Source organism: Elephas maximus, chromosome 3, assembly GCF_024166365.1.
Source record: "Elephas maximus indicus isolate mEleMax1 chromosome 3, mEleMax1 primary haplotype, whole genome shotgun sequence".
NCBI lineage: Eukaryota > Metazoa > Chordata > Mammalia > Proboscidea > Elephantidae > Elephas > Elephas maximus.
This window is the reverse complement of record NC_064821.1, coordinates 39,636,431-39,653,449: the sequence shown is the minus strand read 5'-3', so window position 1 is coordinate 39,653,449 and position 17,019 is coordinate 39,636,431. Positions and strand designations below refer to the sequence as shown.

At 52.9% G+C, this 17,019-nt stretch overlaps 1 long non-coding RNA gene across 1 annotated transcript; it reads right to left on the bottom strand.

Moving 5' to 3' along the window:
* Positions 1–1,014: 1,014 nt before the first annotated feature.
* LOC126072438 (uncharacterized) lies at positions 1,015–15,930 on the bottom strand. Its single transcript, XR_007516508.1, has 4 exons — positions 15,841–15,930; positions 8,926–9,016; positions 1,416–1,531; positions 1,015–1,079 (listed from the first exon to the last, which is right to left on the bottom strand). It is a non-coding gene; the product is annotated as an uncharacterized LOC126072438 (long non-coding RNA).
* Positions 15,931–17,019: the final 1,089 nt, after the last annotated feature.

Below are 17,019 nucleotides of genomic sequence, written 5' to 3'. Positions count from 1 at the left end.
ACAGCCCTGTGTGGCAATGTACACCTCGCCCAGTGCCTGGCCCAGCTTCTCCTCTAGGGTCACTCTGAAAGGGATGGGGGTCAACTGCCTGTTGATTCCAGGGGATAAAGTCCCAGAGAACAGACACATAGGACTCTATGCAAACAGTATGCAAAGCAGCCCTGGGGGTCACAGGGCCAGTGGTCAGTCCAGACTCTCTGAAGTCCCCTTGGGGACCTGCCCTCCTTCTCCAGGATATTCGCCATCCTCCAGGGCCCACACTTGGCCCCATGGACCCATCAGTGTCCTGGCAGAGCTTCAGGCAGAGTAGCTCCAAGTGTGTGGCCAGCCTGTTACATCTACGTGCACCAGCCCCTCCGCATACCCACCCTGATGTAGCTGGTGTTGATGTTGATGCAGTCAGCTCTAGGCAAGCTGTCCTCCATGTGTTTCGGAGAGCCACAAGAGTGGTGTCAACTGGGAAGGGGAAGGGGCCACTCAGGTCCCTGGGGAGAGGGGAGCTCATGTCCCTACCCCGCCTCCTCAACACTGACTCCATGGGGAGCAGAGATGAGGGAGAAAGGGGTCCCAGAGGTCTGGTGTGTGCAAAAGGGAGCCTCAAATACCAGTGGTAGGAAGTGTACTTCTTTGCTCCTTCGCGTGCATGCCCTTCCTCAGCAGGCCTTCCCTGAATGGGCTCTCCCCTCCCCTTTACCTACCCGCCTCTCACAGGCCCTGCCCTGGATCATCACACGGAAGGATGTTCTTGTAGCAATTCTTGGGCTTCTTCTCCAGCCGCTGCCCCTCCTTCCTGGGATACTGGCGCAAGCATTCCTGCTGCTGGAGCATTTGGGGGAGGTGGGGGCTTCGCCCTGTGGCCCAGGCTTTTCTGCAGAAGCCCTTGAGGCCCCCTCCCCTGGCCCTTGCCCCAGCAGCCCTGAGTCTTGTGACAATGGGGGGGCGGGGGGGCAGCAGGCCAGGACAGCACCTTGAGCTCCTCCCAGAACCCTACTTAGCCTTCTCACTGGCATCTGCGGCATTGTTGAGCTCCTGCACACAACTCTTGATGCCTGAGCGTGGATCCTGGTGGGCTTGAGGGGCTGGCGAAAGGGGAGACACATCTGAGTGGGGCCAGCGTCCAGATGGAACTACCACACCCTCCCACCTGGCAGCCTGCCTGGTGCAGAGCCCAACTCCCTTGGAGCCCAATGCCTCCATCTGTGGGGTAGATGCGGTCCTGGGTGTGAGGGGCTGGCACACTGGGGCCTGGAGACTACTGCTCCCTTAATCCTCCAGGCCCAGGGCCTCCTCTCTCCAGAACTCCAGCTGATTTGAGCTACCTCTCCTTTGCTTCTTTCCTGGGTGGGGCTGCACCACATCCCTCACCCCCTCCCAGGGGTACAGCCCACTCTGGATCCAGGGTTCCTGGGGGGTACCTGTGTGAGGTGCACCACTGCCCCCAACTTCGTCACCATGGGGCTCTTTTTGTAGTGCTGGATAAGGTCATGGAGGGTATCAAACTGCTCTCTGCCTCCAACGTTGCAGGTCCCATCTGGTTGCGGGGGGACAGTGAGGGCCGGCCCCTGCAGTCCCCTCACCCACACCAACACTGCCACCTTCTTCCCACCCCACCCCCCTTCCTGTCACCCTCCGTGCCCATCCCCTGCCACCTGGAAGCAGATCAGGATGTAGGTGACCTGTGGCCAGCAGCCAAGCTCCAGCGTGAGCATGGGTAACACAGACTCCCCCTCAGGGTGCTCCAGCTCTCCCGCACCAGGAAGCTGCCCGAGTGCCCTTTCTCCACCAGTAGGTTCTCAGCCTCCTTGCCAGATAGGTGCCATGGTACCACTTGACCCAGGAGGGAACGTAGGTGAGGCTGGGTGGCTGTGGCTTGGCCAAGTGAAGTGGACCAGACTCCACCCAGACAGACGGACAAACGCAAACCCGCCATTGCTGGAGGCGACCACCAGGGGGCAGCCTGGCCTCCCCAGACTAGCCCTGCCCTGGCAGATGCCGCTCCTGAATGGAGGAGCCTCCAGGCTCCAGTGCAGATAGGAATACCGAGGTTGCCAGAGGAGCCAGCCACCCCAGGGTCACCAGCTAAGAGTGGACTGGCTCAGGACTCCTGCTCCCTCTACACTCACGTCTGTGTCTGGCTTGGACCTGGAGGAAGTAGAGCCTAGAACCAGGGAGGGGCAGGGAGTGCAGGGCACATCTTCAGTTTTACTGTAGCTGTGCCAGGCCCAGAGTCCCCAAGCCCAACCACTGAGCAGGGGGGATGGGCAGATGATGGCAACGGGCCATGCCCAGCAGACCCTGCCTCTCAGTAACACACATGCACACACACTGCAAGCACACAAGCACATTCACGTGTACAGACACATGAACACGGGCAGGTGCATGTGTGTACACCATACACGTACACAAGCACAGACACACGGACACTTACACACATGCACAAACAAGCACACACATGCACGACATGCGAGGACAGACGGCTTGCCAGAGCACCAGCTGCTCACTGTACTGATGTGGGGTCCTGGCAGCCCAGCAGGTGCCAGAGCTTAAAAGGGGCCCTGCTGTGCTCATGGAGCAGCTCCTCTCCCCGCCCCTCCCCCCACCTGCCCCGTGCTGGCTCCTGTAGTGCTGCACCAGCTCACTCAGGTCTCAAATTTCTTCCCACCATACAGATCATAGGAGTTGCCCGCGTTCTGGATCTTGATGTGGGTCACTTCCTCACGTTGCCTCAGCTTCCTGAATATTCCCTGGACTTTTTCCTACCCTGAGGTCTTGGCTGCTGCTGTTCCAGGAAGGCCCATCCCTTCCCTAAGCCTGTGGCCTGTAGCCCCTGCTGCCCTGGCAGCCAGCACTGGGTCCTGCGGCTCGCCTCTCTCTGGGCCTGTGGGCCAACTCTACTTCCACTGAGGGGCAGTCTCCATGACCACCTATGCCTGGGGGTCTGGCTGGCTGGCTTCTCAGCAGACCACCTACCCAAGGGGCCTCCAGACAACAGAGGACAGGGACCCCAGGATAGCTCCTCCCAGATCCCCCTGGCTGGCTTGGGAAGCGCCAGGGAAGGAAATTCTTTTTCTCAGGGTGAGGGCAGTCCATCCTGAGGGCTAACCTCAATCTCACTTGCTGCCTCTAGTTCAGGAGAGAACCTGGAAAGATCTGGAGCTCTTTCGGGAACCCCTACCTTGGGCTACCACTTTTTCTCCCCATCCAGGGGGAAATGGGTCTTGGCTGTTCACTGTGTTGGTTGCTGCCTCGCCCCCACCCCCTCCTCCCCACACAATGGCCCTTCAGTTCAGGGAACCTCACCCATGCAGACACCCCTCAGCTCAAACCCTTGGTGCCTGCTCCCTCCATCTGCCCTTCCTCAAGGTCCCCAGCTGCTAGAGGCAAGGCTCAGGGCAGGGCAGGTGTCATCCGTGGCTCCCACTTCCTCTCAAACCCCATAGCCCATTCATCAGCAGACCCTGCAGTCTCCACTAGCAATGTTTCCCAAGCTCACCCTCCCAGTGCCCCTTCCCTGATCTCCCACAGGGTGCTTGCCTCAGCCAGAGACCCCTTGCTCAGACTCCCACCACACCCATGACCACAGCACAGCCCACAGGCCCCATAGGCCTTACATCCACCCTCACTTTGAACCATTCTCCCCTGGTCACATCTTTCCAGCCCCAACTCTTGGCATGTACCTTGGACCCTTTGCACTAGCTGTTCCCTGTCCAGAATGCCCCCTGTCCATATGGCCGGCTCCAGGATTTATTCAGGCCTCTGCTCTAAGGACCTCCCTAGGCCCCCCGATCTGACACAGAGGCCCCCCTTATCTCTATCACTCTTTATCCCTTCATTCTGGATTATTTTTCTCTTTATCGATGACGAATTTGACACAAACCACATGGTTATAGGCCAGTCGTTCTCTCCCATCAGAGATTCAAACTCCACAGGCAGAAACACCTATGCACAGCTATATCCCAGGGCCCAAAACAGTGCCCAGCAGTTACTTATGTGTTTAAATTATGAATGGTCGGATGGATGGAGGGTAGATGGATGGGTGTGTAGGTAGGTAAGCAGGTGGATAGATGGGTAGGCAGGTGAGTGGATGGATGGGTGAGTGAATAAATGAATAGGTAAGCAGGTGTACAGGTGTGTCAGTGACTGGATGGATAGATGAAAGGAGGGAGAGAGGGAAGAAGGGAGGGATGGAGGAATGGATGACTAGGTAAGCAGGTATATAGATAGGTGGACAGGTAGATGGATAAATGGGTGGGTGGGTGAGTGGATGGATGGATGGGTGGGTGAAAAACTAAGGAGGTGTATAGGTGGTTGGATGAATGGGTGAATAGGAAAGCAGGTGTACAGATGGGTGGGTGGCTGGCTGGATGGATTGCAGCTGAGGATGAGGTAGACAGGGCTGGCAGGGTTCCCTCAGTCGGGAAGGCCTTGAACGCCATGTTGAGGAACTCATTCTTTATTCTGCAGGCCGTGGGGCCTGACAGGTGGGGGAGGATATTCGCGAAGGATTGGAGAGGAGGGTCTCAAGGCAGATGTCATTCCCTTTCCCCATGGAGATAAAGCCCCCTCCCCCAGACTGCCTCCCTGGTTATATGGGGGCACAGCCCCAGGCCCCAGATGGGCAGATGAGGGAGGGCCCTCACCAGAGCTGCTCAGAAGCCCAGGAAACAGGAGATGAGGACTCAGGAGACCACGTGCAGGGCTGCTGAGAGCCAGGGGCTCATGCAGGACAGGAACAGGCCTGTTCCTGAGTCCTCTGTCAGGCTAGGGACCCTCTCCAGGACCACATGAAAATCCCCTTCCCCAGTTTGTGTCCTGGCCTTCTGCCTTGCCCCATGACCCTTACCCACTGCCCAGCTGGGAGATGCCAATGAGGTCCCAGAGCTTTTCTGGCTGCTCAACCCAGTGGCCATCTGTGATGGTTAAGGTTGTGTGTCAACTTGGCTGGGCCAAGTGATTTGGCAGTTATGATGTAATCTGGCAGTTGTATGATGATGTGATCACTTCCATCATGAGATCTGATATAATGTGATCACCTCCATGATGGGGTCTGCTGTGAGTCCAAATCAGTTGAAAGGGAGTTTCCTTGGGGGTGTGGTCTGCATCAAATATAAGTGGACTCTCGGGCAAGGCTCATGGGCTTTTGGTTACTCTGGATCTTGCAGTTGGCTCCTGTTCATCTGACCTCCAGTTCTTGGGACTCTAGCTAGCAGCTTACCTGCGGTCTTGCCTGCCAATCTTAGGATTCATCGGTCTTCACAGCCTGCGAGCAAAAGCCCTGCTGTCTGATCTGCCAATCTTGGGTTCTCCAGCCCCTGAATCAGGAGAAGCCTCCAACCTGACTTACAGATTTGGGACATTCCAGCCTCTTCAACTGCATGAGCCATTTCCTTGATATAAATCTCTTTATATATTTACACGCTTTACTGGTTTTGCTTCTGTAGAGAACCCAGCCTAATACAGGTATGTTGAGATATTCCTTCTAAAGTGAAGGATAAGTTGTTGCATCTGGCTCCTAAAACTAAAAATGAGGCACAACATCTGGTGGGCCTCTTTGGATTTTGTAGGTTACATATCCCTCATTTGGGTATGCTTCTCCAGCCTCAAAAATCTGCTAGTTTTAAGTGGGGCCCAGAACAAGAGAAGGCTCTGCAATAGGTTCAGGCTGCCGTGCAAGTTGCTCTGTCACTTGGGCCATATGATCCGGTTGATCCAATGGTGGTTGAAGTGCCAGTGGTACATAGAGATGCTGTTTGAAGTCTCTGGCAGGCCCCTATTGGTGAATCACAGCTCACACCCTTAGGATTTTGGAGCAAAGCCCTGCCATCCTCTGCAAATAACTACTCTCCTTTTGAGAAACAGCTTTTGGCTTGTTACTGGGCCTTAGTAGAGACTGAAAACTTAACCATGGGCCACTAAATCTCCATCCGGCCTGAGCTGCCCATCATGAACTGGGTGTTGTCTGACCCGCCGAATCATAAACTCAGATGTGCGCGGCAGCACTGCACCATTAAACGGAAGTGGTATATACAAGATCGGGCCCAAGGAAGACCTGAAGGCACAAATAAGTTGCATGCGGAAGTAGCTCAAATGCTCTTGGTTTCCACTCCTGTCACATTACCTGCCCCCTCCCAGTAGGCACCTATGGTCTCTTGGGGAGTTCCTTATGATTAGTTGATTGAGGAAGAGAAAACTCGTGCCTAGTTTTCAGATGGGTCTCTGCGATACACACGCACCACTCAAAAGTGGGCAGCAGCAGCACTGCAGCCTCTTCCTGGGACCTTTCTGAGAACAACGGTGAAGGGAAATTCTCCCAACAGGCAGAACTTCAAGCAGTGAACCTAACTGTTCACTTTGCTTGGAAGGGAATGCCAGATGTGCGATTGTATACTGATTCATAGGCTGTGGCCAATGGTTTAGCTGTATGGTCAGCGACTTGGAAGGAATACGAGTGGAAAATTGGAGACAAAGAGGTATGACAAAGAGGTATGTGGATAAATCTCTCTGAATGAGCCAAAGAAGTAAAGATATTTGTGTCTCATGTGAATGCTCACCAAAGGGTGATCTTGGCAGAGTAGGATTTTAACAGCCAAGTGGATAGGATGACACTTCCGTGGAAATCAGTCATCCCCTTTCCCAGCCACTCCCATCATTGCTCAATGGGCTTATGAACAAAGTGGCCATGGTGATGGGGATGGAGGCTATGCATGGGCTCAGCAACATAGACTTGCACTCACCAAGGTCAACTTGGCTACAGCCACAGTTGAGTGTCCAATCTGCCAGCAGCAGAGACCAACACTGAGTACCCAATATGGCACCATTCCTCAATGTGATCAGTCATCAACCTGGAGGCAGGTTGATTACACTGGACTGTTTCCAGTGGAAAGGGCAACATTTTGTTCTTACTGGAATAGACACTTACTCTGGATTTGGGTTTGCCTGCCCAACACCTAATGCTTCTGCCAAAACTACCATTCGTGGACTTAGAGAATTTCTTATCCACCATCACGGTGTCCCACACAGCATCACCTTGGATCAAGGGACTCACTTCACAGCAAATTAACTGTGGCAATGGGCCCATGCTCATGGAATTCACTGGTCTTACCATGTTCTCTATCCTGAAGCAGCTGACTTGACTGAACGAAGGAATGGCCTTTTAAAGACACAGTTACAGTGCCAACTAGCTGGCAATACTTTGCAGGGTTGAGGCAATGTTCTCCAGGAGGCTGTATATATGCTCTAAACCAGTGTCCAAAATATCATGCTGTTTCTCCCATAGCCAGGATTCACGGGTCCAGGAATCAAGGGGTAGAAGTTGGAGTGGCACCACTCATTATTACCCCTAGTAACCCACTCATGAAATTTTTGCTTCCTGTCCCTGCAGCCCTATGCTGTGTGTGTCTAGAGGTCTTAGTTCCAAGGGAGGAATACTCCCACCAAGAGACACATTGAACTAGAAGAATGCCACCTGGCCACTTTGAGCTCCTTATGCCTCTGGATCAACAGGCAAAGAAGGGAATTACCATACTGGCTGCAATGATTGATCCTGATTACCAAGAGGAAATCAGACTGATACTACACAATGGCAGTAAAGAAGAGTATGTCTGTGTGATGGTTAAGGTTGTGTGTCAACTTGGCTGGGCCATGATTCTCAGTGTTTTGGCAGTTGTGTAATGTGATCACTTCCCTGTTGAGACTTGATATGTGATCATCCCCATGATGGGCTCTGCTGTGAGTATCCAATCAGTTGAAAGAGAGTTTCTTTGGACGTGTGGCCTGCATCAAAAATAAGCGGACATTCTAGCAAGGCTCAGGGGCTTTTTGGTCATGCTGGATCCTGCAGCTGACTCCTGTTCATCTGACCTCCGGTTCTTTGGACGTGAGCTAGCAGTTTACCTGCGGTCCTGCCTGCCGATCTTGGGATTCATCAATCTTCACAGCCTGTGAGCAAGAGCCCTGCTGTCTTATCTGCCGATCTTGAGTTCGCCAGCCCCTGTGGCTATGTAAATCAGGAAAAGCCTCTGTGCTAACCCATGGACTTGGGACATTCCAGCTGCTACAACCACATGAGCCGTTTCCTTGATATAATCTCTCTCTATACATATATTTATATGCTTTACTGGTTTTGCTTCTCCAGAGAACCCAGCCTAAGACAGTCTGGAATACAAGAGATCCCTTAGGACATCTCTTAGTAATACCATGCCCCGTGATTAAAGTCTGTAGAAAACTACAACCACCCCAATTCTGGCATGACTACTAAAGGCCCAGACCCTACAGGAATGAAGGTGTATGTCACCCCACCAGGCAAAGAACCATGACCAGCTGAGGTGCTTGCTGAGGGTAAAGGGAGAACAGAATGGGTGGTGGAAGAAGGTAGTTCTAAATACCAGTCACAACCAAATGACCGGTTGCAGAACTGAGGACTCTGATTGTTATGAGTATTGCTTCCTTGTATGTGCGCATCAAGTATTTTTGTTTTCTTCACTTATAAAATATAAGATGTAAACAGGGCTAGTGCGTTTTCAGTTGTGCACATGTTAGTTGTATCACGTTAGGTGCAAGTATGACTTTATAATTGTCTTTACTTAGAGATGTGTATGGGTGTTAAGTTGACAAGGGGTGGACTGTGATGGTTAAGGTTGTGTGTCAACTTGGCTGGGCTAAGATTCTCAGTGGTTTGGTAGTTATGATGCAGTTTGGCACCTAGGTAATGATGTGATCACCTCCATAATATCTGATATAATGTGATCACCTCCAAGATGAGATCTGTTGTGAGCAATCAGTTGAAAGGGATTTTCCTTGGGGGTGTGGCCTGAATCCAATACAGGTGAACTTTCTGGCAAGGTCCTCAGGTTTTTACTTACTCTGGCTCTTACAGCTAGCTCCTGTTCTGACCTTCAGTGCTTGAGACTTGAGCAAGCAGCTTACCTGCAGTCTTATCGCCCAGTCTTGGCGTCGCTCAGCCTCCACAGCCTGTGAATCAGAGGACTGCTGTCTGACCTTCTGATCTTGCCAGCCCCTGCAGTAATGTGAGTCAGAAGCTTTCAGCCTGACCCAAGGACTTGCGACTTTCTAGCCTCTACAACTGCATGAGCCATTTCCTTGATATAAATCTCTCTCTATATACATTTATACACTGCACTGGATTTGCTCTTCTAGAGTACCCAGCCTACACCCCTGGCCCTCTCCCTGTGACAGTGTCCCCCACTGTCTGTGACCCCCCTCTAGCTCTCCCTGTGACAGTGTCCCCTACCATCCTATGATTCCCTCTCTGCCCTCCATGGCCATTCACCTCTGCAGGCCCTTCCCCCAGGGCCCCCAAGAATGACTGTTCTAAGCAGTCTGACCACCGCCCCTCCCCCATCCACCCAGGGTGGTTCCAGCTTCTGCCCTTCCCCAAGACCCTATCCCAGCCCACCCCCCAAGTAGAACCCAAGCATGCCCTCCCACCAGTGTGGCGCCCTGGATGCTTCTCCCCAGGGAACCACTCACAGTTCTACCTCCCATCCCCCGCCATGCTGCCATCTGGACCCCAAAGTCAAATGATGCGTTCAAAATGCAAACCCGGTTCTGTCCCACCTCCTACCCACTTCCTCACTTTGTGGGACCCTCGGTAGTGACCCACTGCCTTGAGGGTGACTGGCATCACTGAGTGGTGCCCCCATCTCCTCAGCCCCACCTTATACCCTACCCACCCTATTTCCTCTGCTGAGCCACCTGCTCCTTCTTTCCCAGGACTGAGCCAGGCTTTCACTACCACTAGGCCTTTGCATGAGCCTCAGCTGCCCCTCAGTATACCTCCCTGGGATTGCCCCTGTACTTAAAGATCACACCCCAGCCATCCCCAACCACCCAGAGCAGGCTGAAGCTCAGGGTCCTATGTCCACTGTGCTCCCCCATCACAGGCCCTCCCTCAAGGACCCTCACAGATGCTGTACCTCCACCTCTTCGGTGGTTTGACTCGCATTGGTCTCTGACCCCCAGGCTGTGAGACCACGTGGTCTGGAATACACTGCTTGCTCCCCTCCTCCATCCCTTTGGTCTTCTCCGCTGGCTGCAAACCCACTGACACCAAGGTAGCTCCTGGGCTGCAGTCAGTCGCCTCCTCACCTCTCACCCCTCAGCAGACACCAGCGGCCATGCCTGGTGGCCCTAAGTCCCTCCCTTGCTGGCTGGTAGGGGAGTCAGACCTAGGGTCATTACAGCCGAGTGGTCCAGTGGGGTAAGGCAACCAGGAGGGCTTCCTGGGAGAAGAATGGCCACACTTTGACCTTGAGGCTCCAACCCCGCCCAGACAGTGAATGCTGCTGAACCACATCCTGCATCCAGGTACTCCCCCCAGGCCCCCAGCAGCCCTCCCTCTTGGACTGAGATGGGCAGTGCTCAGGCAGGGACATCTGGACAGGCCATCAGAGGGTGGGGCCAGGGCTGGGGTGGCAACCAGGCCTCGAAGCCTCAGAGAGGGTGAGGGGCACCTTTTTTCCCTCTCAGGTGTGCTCCTTCATACTTTCTGTCATACATCCTTAAGATGCCACTGGGTCTGCTGGGTGGAAACTCCAGGGCCATTCATGGCTGAGAGGGTGTGGCTGCTTGGCCACTGGCCACCCCCCATGCCCCCTGCTCCACTGCACCACTGCCCTCCCCTCCCCGGCCCACCGATATCCCAGGCCAAGACAGGGCTGGTTGACTCAGCACCCCACATCCATGCCTGGAAGGGAAGCCAGGCGACCAGCACCAGTGTTGCTGTCAGGGCAGAGGGAGATGGGAGGAAGCAGAGAGGTACAGGATCCCCACCTCCCATCCCCACAACTCTCTTGTGCAGCTCAGGGCAGGAGAGGGGTTAAACAAGGCCGAGCCCGCTCCAAAGAACCCAGGGCTACCTCTGTGCCAAATGGTGCCCGACTCCAAGGCTGGTCAGTGACTCAGCTCTGCCCTGATGCCAGGGCCAGGACACCACTGGCTCCTCAAACCCAGGGAGAGGGACAGGTGGGCTGTGGGGCACCAGGACTGCTCAAGGTTGGGCTGAGCCAAGTGCTCAGGAGCCCAGGAGTGGCCAAGATCCCCCAGAAGATCAGCCTGAACCAAGAACAGCTACTTGCCAGTCCAGCTCCCTGGCCTTGGCCCTGGTGTCCCATCTGTGGCCAGCACAGCTCCAACCCTGGGTCCCTGGGACCTCACCCCAGAAGGAGCTACACCTACACACACTTGATACAGGGACCAAAAATGCCTACAGTGGAGAAGGGATCCCGAGGTGAAATTCCAGGGCTGGGGACCCTGGTGGGGCAGTGGTTAAGAGTTCAGCTGTTAACCAAAAGGTTGGCAGTTTGAATCCACCAGGCGTTTGAATTCTTGGAAACCCCGTGAGGCAGTTTTACTCTGTCCACGAAAGCCAAAGTATGATCTTGAGTATATCCCACACGAATTTAGAGACCGTCTCAAGAATAGATTTGATGCATTGAACACTAATGACTAAAGAGCAGACGAGTTGTGGGATGACATCTAGGACATCATACATGAGGAAAGCAAGACGTCATCAAAAAGACAGGAAAGAAAGAAAAGGCCAAAATGGATGTCAGAAGAGACTCTGAAAGTTGCTCTAGACGTAGAGTATCTAAAGCCAGAGGAAGAAATGATGAACTAAAATAGCTGAATAGAAGATTTCAAAGAGTGTCTCAAGAAGACAAAGTAAAGTATTATAATGAAAAGTGCGAAGACCTGGAGATAGAAAACCAAAAGGGAAGAACACAATTGTCATTTCTCAAGCTGAAAGAACTGAAGGAAAAATTCAGGCCTCAAGTTGCAATTTTGAAGGATTCTACATAGGGAAAATATTAAACGATACAGGAAGCATCAAAAGAAGATGGAAGGAATACAAAGAGTCACTGTACCAAAAAGAACTGGTCAATGTTCAGCCATTTCAGGAGGTAGCATATGATCAAAAACCAAAGGTACTGAAAGAAGACGTCCAAGCTGCACTGAAGGCATTGGTGAAAAACAAGGCTCCAGCAATTGACGGAATATCAATCAAGATGTTTCAACAAACAGATGCAGCGCTGGAAGCGCTCACTTTTCTATGCCAAGAAATTTGGAAGACACCTACCTGGCTGTCATGGATTGAATCGTGTCCCCCCCAAAAACGTGTGTATCAGTTTGGTTAGGCCATGATTCCCAGTATTCTGTGGTTGTCCTCTATTTTATGATTATAATTTTACATTAAAGCGGATTAGGGTGGGATTGTAACACTCTTACCAGGTCACATCCCTGATCGAATGTAAAGGGAGTTTCCCTGGGGTGTGGCCTGCACCACCTTTTATCTCTCAAGATAAAAGGAAAGGGATGCAAGCAGAGAGTTAGGGACCTCATACCACCAAGAGGGAAGCACAGGAAGCAGCGCATCCTTTGGACCTGGGGTTCCTATGCAGAGAAGCTCCTGGTCCAGGGGAAGATTGATGACTAGGACCTTCCTCCAGAGCTGACAGAGAGAGAAAGCCTTCCTCTGGAGCTGATGCCCTGATTTTGGACTTCTAGTACTAGACTGCAAGAAAATAAGTTTCTCTTTGTTAAAGCCATACACTTGTGGTATTGCTGTTATAGCAGCGCTAGATGACTAAGACACTGGCCAACCAACTGGATGAGATCTGTATTTGTACCTATTCCAGAGAAAGGTTATCCAACAGAATACAGAAATTATCAAACAATATAATTAATATCACACACAAGTAAAATTTTGCTGAAGATCATTCAAAAGCGGTTACAGCAGTACATCGACAGGGAACTGCCAGAAGTTCAAGGCGTATTCAGAAGGAAAAAAAAAAAAAAAAAAGCCCATTGCAGTCAAGTCGATTCCAACTCATAGCAACCCTATAGGACAGAGTAGAACTGCCCCATGGGGTTTCCAAGGAGCGCCTGGTGGATTCGAATTGCCGCCCTTTTGGTTAGCAGCCGTAGCTCTTAACCACTATTTCACCAGGGTTTCTAGATTCAGAAGAGGATGTGGAAAAAGGGATATCATTGCTGATGTCAGATGAATCTTGGTTGAAACAAAGAATACCAGAAAGATGTTCACTTGTGTTTTATTGACTATGCAAAGGCATTTGACTGTGTGCATCGTAACAAATTATGGATAGCATTGCAAGGAATGGGAATTCCAGGACACTTAATTGTGCTCATGAGGAGCCTGTACATGGATCCAGAGGCAGTCGTTCAAACAGAACAAGAGGATACTGAATGATTTAAAGTCAGGAAGGGTGTGTATCAGGGTTGTATCCTTTCACCATACTTATTCAACCTGTATGCTGAGCAAATAATCTGAGAAACTGGACTATATGAAGAAGAACGGGGCCTCACAATTGGAAGAAGACTCATTAACAACCTGCGATATGCAGATGACACAACCTTGCTTTCTGAAAGTAAAGAGAACTTGAAGCACTTACTGATGAAGATGAAAGACCACAGCCTTCAGTAAGAATTACACCTTAACGTAAAGAAAACAAAAGTTCTCACAAATGAACCAATAAGCAACATCATTACATATGGAGAAAATATTGAAGTTGTAAAGGATTTCATTTTTACTTGGATCCACAATCAATGCCCATGGAAGCAGCAGTTAAGAAATCAAAAGATGCATTGCATTGGGCACTCTTTAAAAAGTGTTAAAAAGCAAAGATGTCACTTTAAGGACTAAGGTGCGCCTGACCCAAGCCATGGTGTTTTTAACTGCCTCAGGTGCCTGTGAAAGATGGACAATGAATAAGCAAGACAGAAGAAGAATTGATGCCTTTAAATTATGGTGTTGGCGAAGAATATTGAATATACTGTGGACTTGCAGAAGAACGAACAAATCTGTCTTTGAAGAGATACAGCCAGAATACTCCTCAGAAGCGACAATGGCAAGACATCATCTGGCATGGTTTGGACATGTTACCAGGAGGGACCAGTCCCTGGAGAAGGACGTCATGCTTGGTAAAGTAGAGGGTCAGCAGAAAAGAGGAAGATCTTCAATGAGATGGACTGACACAGTGGCTGCGACAATGGGCTCATGCATAACGATTGTGAGGATGGGGCAGGACCAGGCAGTGTTTTGTTCTGTTGTATATGGGTCGCTATGACTTGGAACCAACTTGAAGCACCTAACAACAACAATATAGGGTCACTATGAGTTGGAATCGACTCTTACAGCAATGGGCTTGTTTTTTTTGTTTTTTTGGTTTGGGTACCCCAGAGCCCAGGCAGTGCCCCTTCCTATCTCCCTGCCTGGGACCTGGAGGTCTTTCCCCAGCCCCACCATCACCACCATGCCCCTTGGACACAGAGGGGGGCGCCCAGCCAGTGTGCATCCTGACTAGACAGAATCACATTAACCAGAGACATGTCTTTCGTCCCTGGCACAGAGGGGACCTGAAGGGGCTCAGTAGGCCCAGCCCCCTCCCCCCCACGATAGGACCAGTGTCAGAGCAACAACCACAGAGCCTGGGTGGGGACTGTGTCCAGCCTGGAGGTAGTGGTATTGGCAGTGGTTGCTGTTGATCCGCAAGCCACAGGGCCTGGAGGCAGCCAGAAAGGGTCACTGGGTCAGGGCTGGGATTCTGTTGGCTCTGCCCAGGCCTGATGTGGTGGGGGCAGGCCCAGGTCAGGGCCAGCCAGATGGTCATCACAGGGTGGGGTCCAGGGGTGAGGACCAGGCCAGCTCATTCTGGGCTTTCCAAGCAAGTAGCTGGGCCTGAGGGCCAGGGACATGGACAAATGCCAGTGACTCTCCCTGAGCACCAATGGCACTGGCCGTTGGTCAGGGGACAGATAAGAGTGAGACTGAAAAGGGAGCCCCAAGGGCTCATGTCCATCAGGCCCCACCCTGGGATGTAGATCCTCAGGTTGGATTTTAAACCTGGGACTCAAGGGCTTGGAGGGTGACATGTTCTTAGAGATAAACCCACTTCCAACTTTCACGATGGGGTGAGGGCCCATAACACTGCAGCTCAGTCAGGCTGCCTGCCTAACCCCTTCCTCACCCCACACCTCCCCTAGGGGTCCAGAGGACCCTAACCTCACAACTGCTACAGGATGGCTGGTGGGAGGTGGAACAGGGAGTAGTCTCTCTGCGTTGGGCTGAGATCCTTGAGCTCAGGCAGGGAGGTGCTAGGTGGACCCTGCAGATCGGATCCTGTCCAGTCCAGCCCTGGCCTGGGGAGGGTCACTCTGGACCTCAGTCATAGGGTGACCCCTCCTATGACATCTAACCTCACCAAGACTGGGATCCCAGAGGAAGGGGCTCTGGGTGAAATGCTGGGTACCTGGACTTCGTGGTATGTGGTTCTCACTTATGCAGCTCCCGGATGATGGCCATGTGCAGGCTGGTTTGGGCTTGCACACACACATTGAGCAGGGATCCAGGCAGAAAGGATCCAGGCAGAAAAGGCAGGAAGTGCCCAATTCCTGTGGCTCTTCCCGCCTTCTCTCTCCACGGAGGCAGGAAGCTGGCCCAACCTGCCGCCTGGCCCAAGTGCTCCTCAAAGGGGCTCCCGGGGATCTGGGGCAAGGGTACATAGGCCAGGTCCAGAAGGGGAATCTGGGGCAAGGGTACATAGGCCAGGTCCAGAAGGGGAGACGACCCACAGGAACAACCCCATCGCAGCTGCCCACAGTTTAGGCGGGGGAAAGAGTGGCTGGCCACGGACTGCATGGAGCCTGGAGCAGGGCAAGAGGTGCAGGGAGGCCCCGTCGCCTCCCTTCCACCATTGACGGAATGAGGTCTTGACATCTGTTGCCCTTCGAGGTTCCAGTCCCTGCGCCCGAAGCGCATCTCCCTGGGCTGCGGCGTCGGGGCTACCGGGCGGTCGGGCTCACCTGAGCGAGATCCTGCATGCTCGGGGCGCTCAGGGGTCAGCTCTGCAGGCGGCCGCGCCCTTTGACCTCTCAGCGGAAGGCCCCGCCCCATCGCGAGGCCACGCCCATAGAGGCAACGCCCCCGGCTTCCTTAAAGGCACCGCGCCCACCTGCCACCTCCGTGCCCCGGAAGTTGGGATTGGAAACAGAAGTATTGGAAGGCGCCGCTGACTTCAGAGACGAGAGGTTCACACCAGCGTCTGGGGCCCGGGCGGCGAGCGCGGTGTCGCACAGAGTCGGCCTGCCGGGGCGGGGGCCGGGTCCCGAGCGGTCCCGGTCCCAGCGCGGCCGGTGCGTAAACATGATTAATAATGGATCGTCCCGGGCCGGGCTGAACGTCTCGGCGCTTTCCTTCCAAGAATCTCCGGGCTTTTCTAAGCACCGCCTCCTAACAGGGGCGGCCCAAGAGGAAGGACTCGGCTCCTTACCCTGGGGTGGGGGCGTGAAAGAGAAGACCCCGGGCGGAAGGTCTGCCAAGATAACAACTCCCGTTACTAACACGTGCGTGGAACAAAGTAGCCACACAAGTTATCCAGAGTCTTCTGAACGAGCAAGTTAATGAATCAAGGATGAGAATGGGGGGCCCACAGGTTAGCAGGTTACCTGGATGCTGAGATTATGGGAGATTTGCCTTCTTATTTGCATTTTTTCCCCCTACCATTAACACAAATTCCAAAGAACATTTTGTTATCTTTAATAAAAAACAGAAGCTATGAAAGGGCTGACTCAGTAAGGGAAGAGCAGGTGGGAGTACGGAGTAAGATGTATGTAAACTTATATGTGACAGACTGATTGGATTTGTAAACGTTCACTTGAAGCTTAATAAAAGTTAATAAAAAAAAAAAAAAAAAAGAAGCTGGAGGGACGAGGCCACACTGGGGTGTTCCTCGCCTGCCCCACCCCCCAGCCCACCTAGGGGTTCACGCTTGCTGGGGTGGCTAGGCTCCTGCTCATGGGGTGGGGCAGGACAGGGAGTTGGCTAGGGCCCCCCACCAGCACCAAGGGTCCCTCTGCACATGGGCCCAGTAGGGAGGGCCACCTGCCACCCCCTACCAGGCCCTCTCTGCCAAACTGCTCTCCTCATAGGCACAGATGCTGGCCAATACATGTGCGAATACATTGTGTACGTGCACATACACG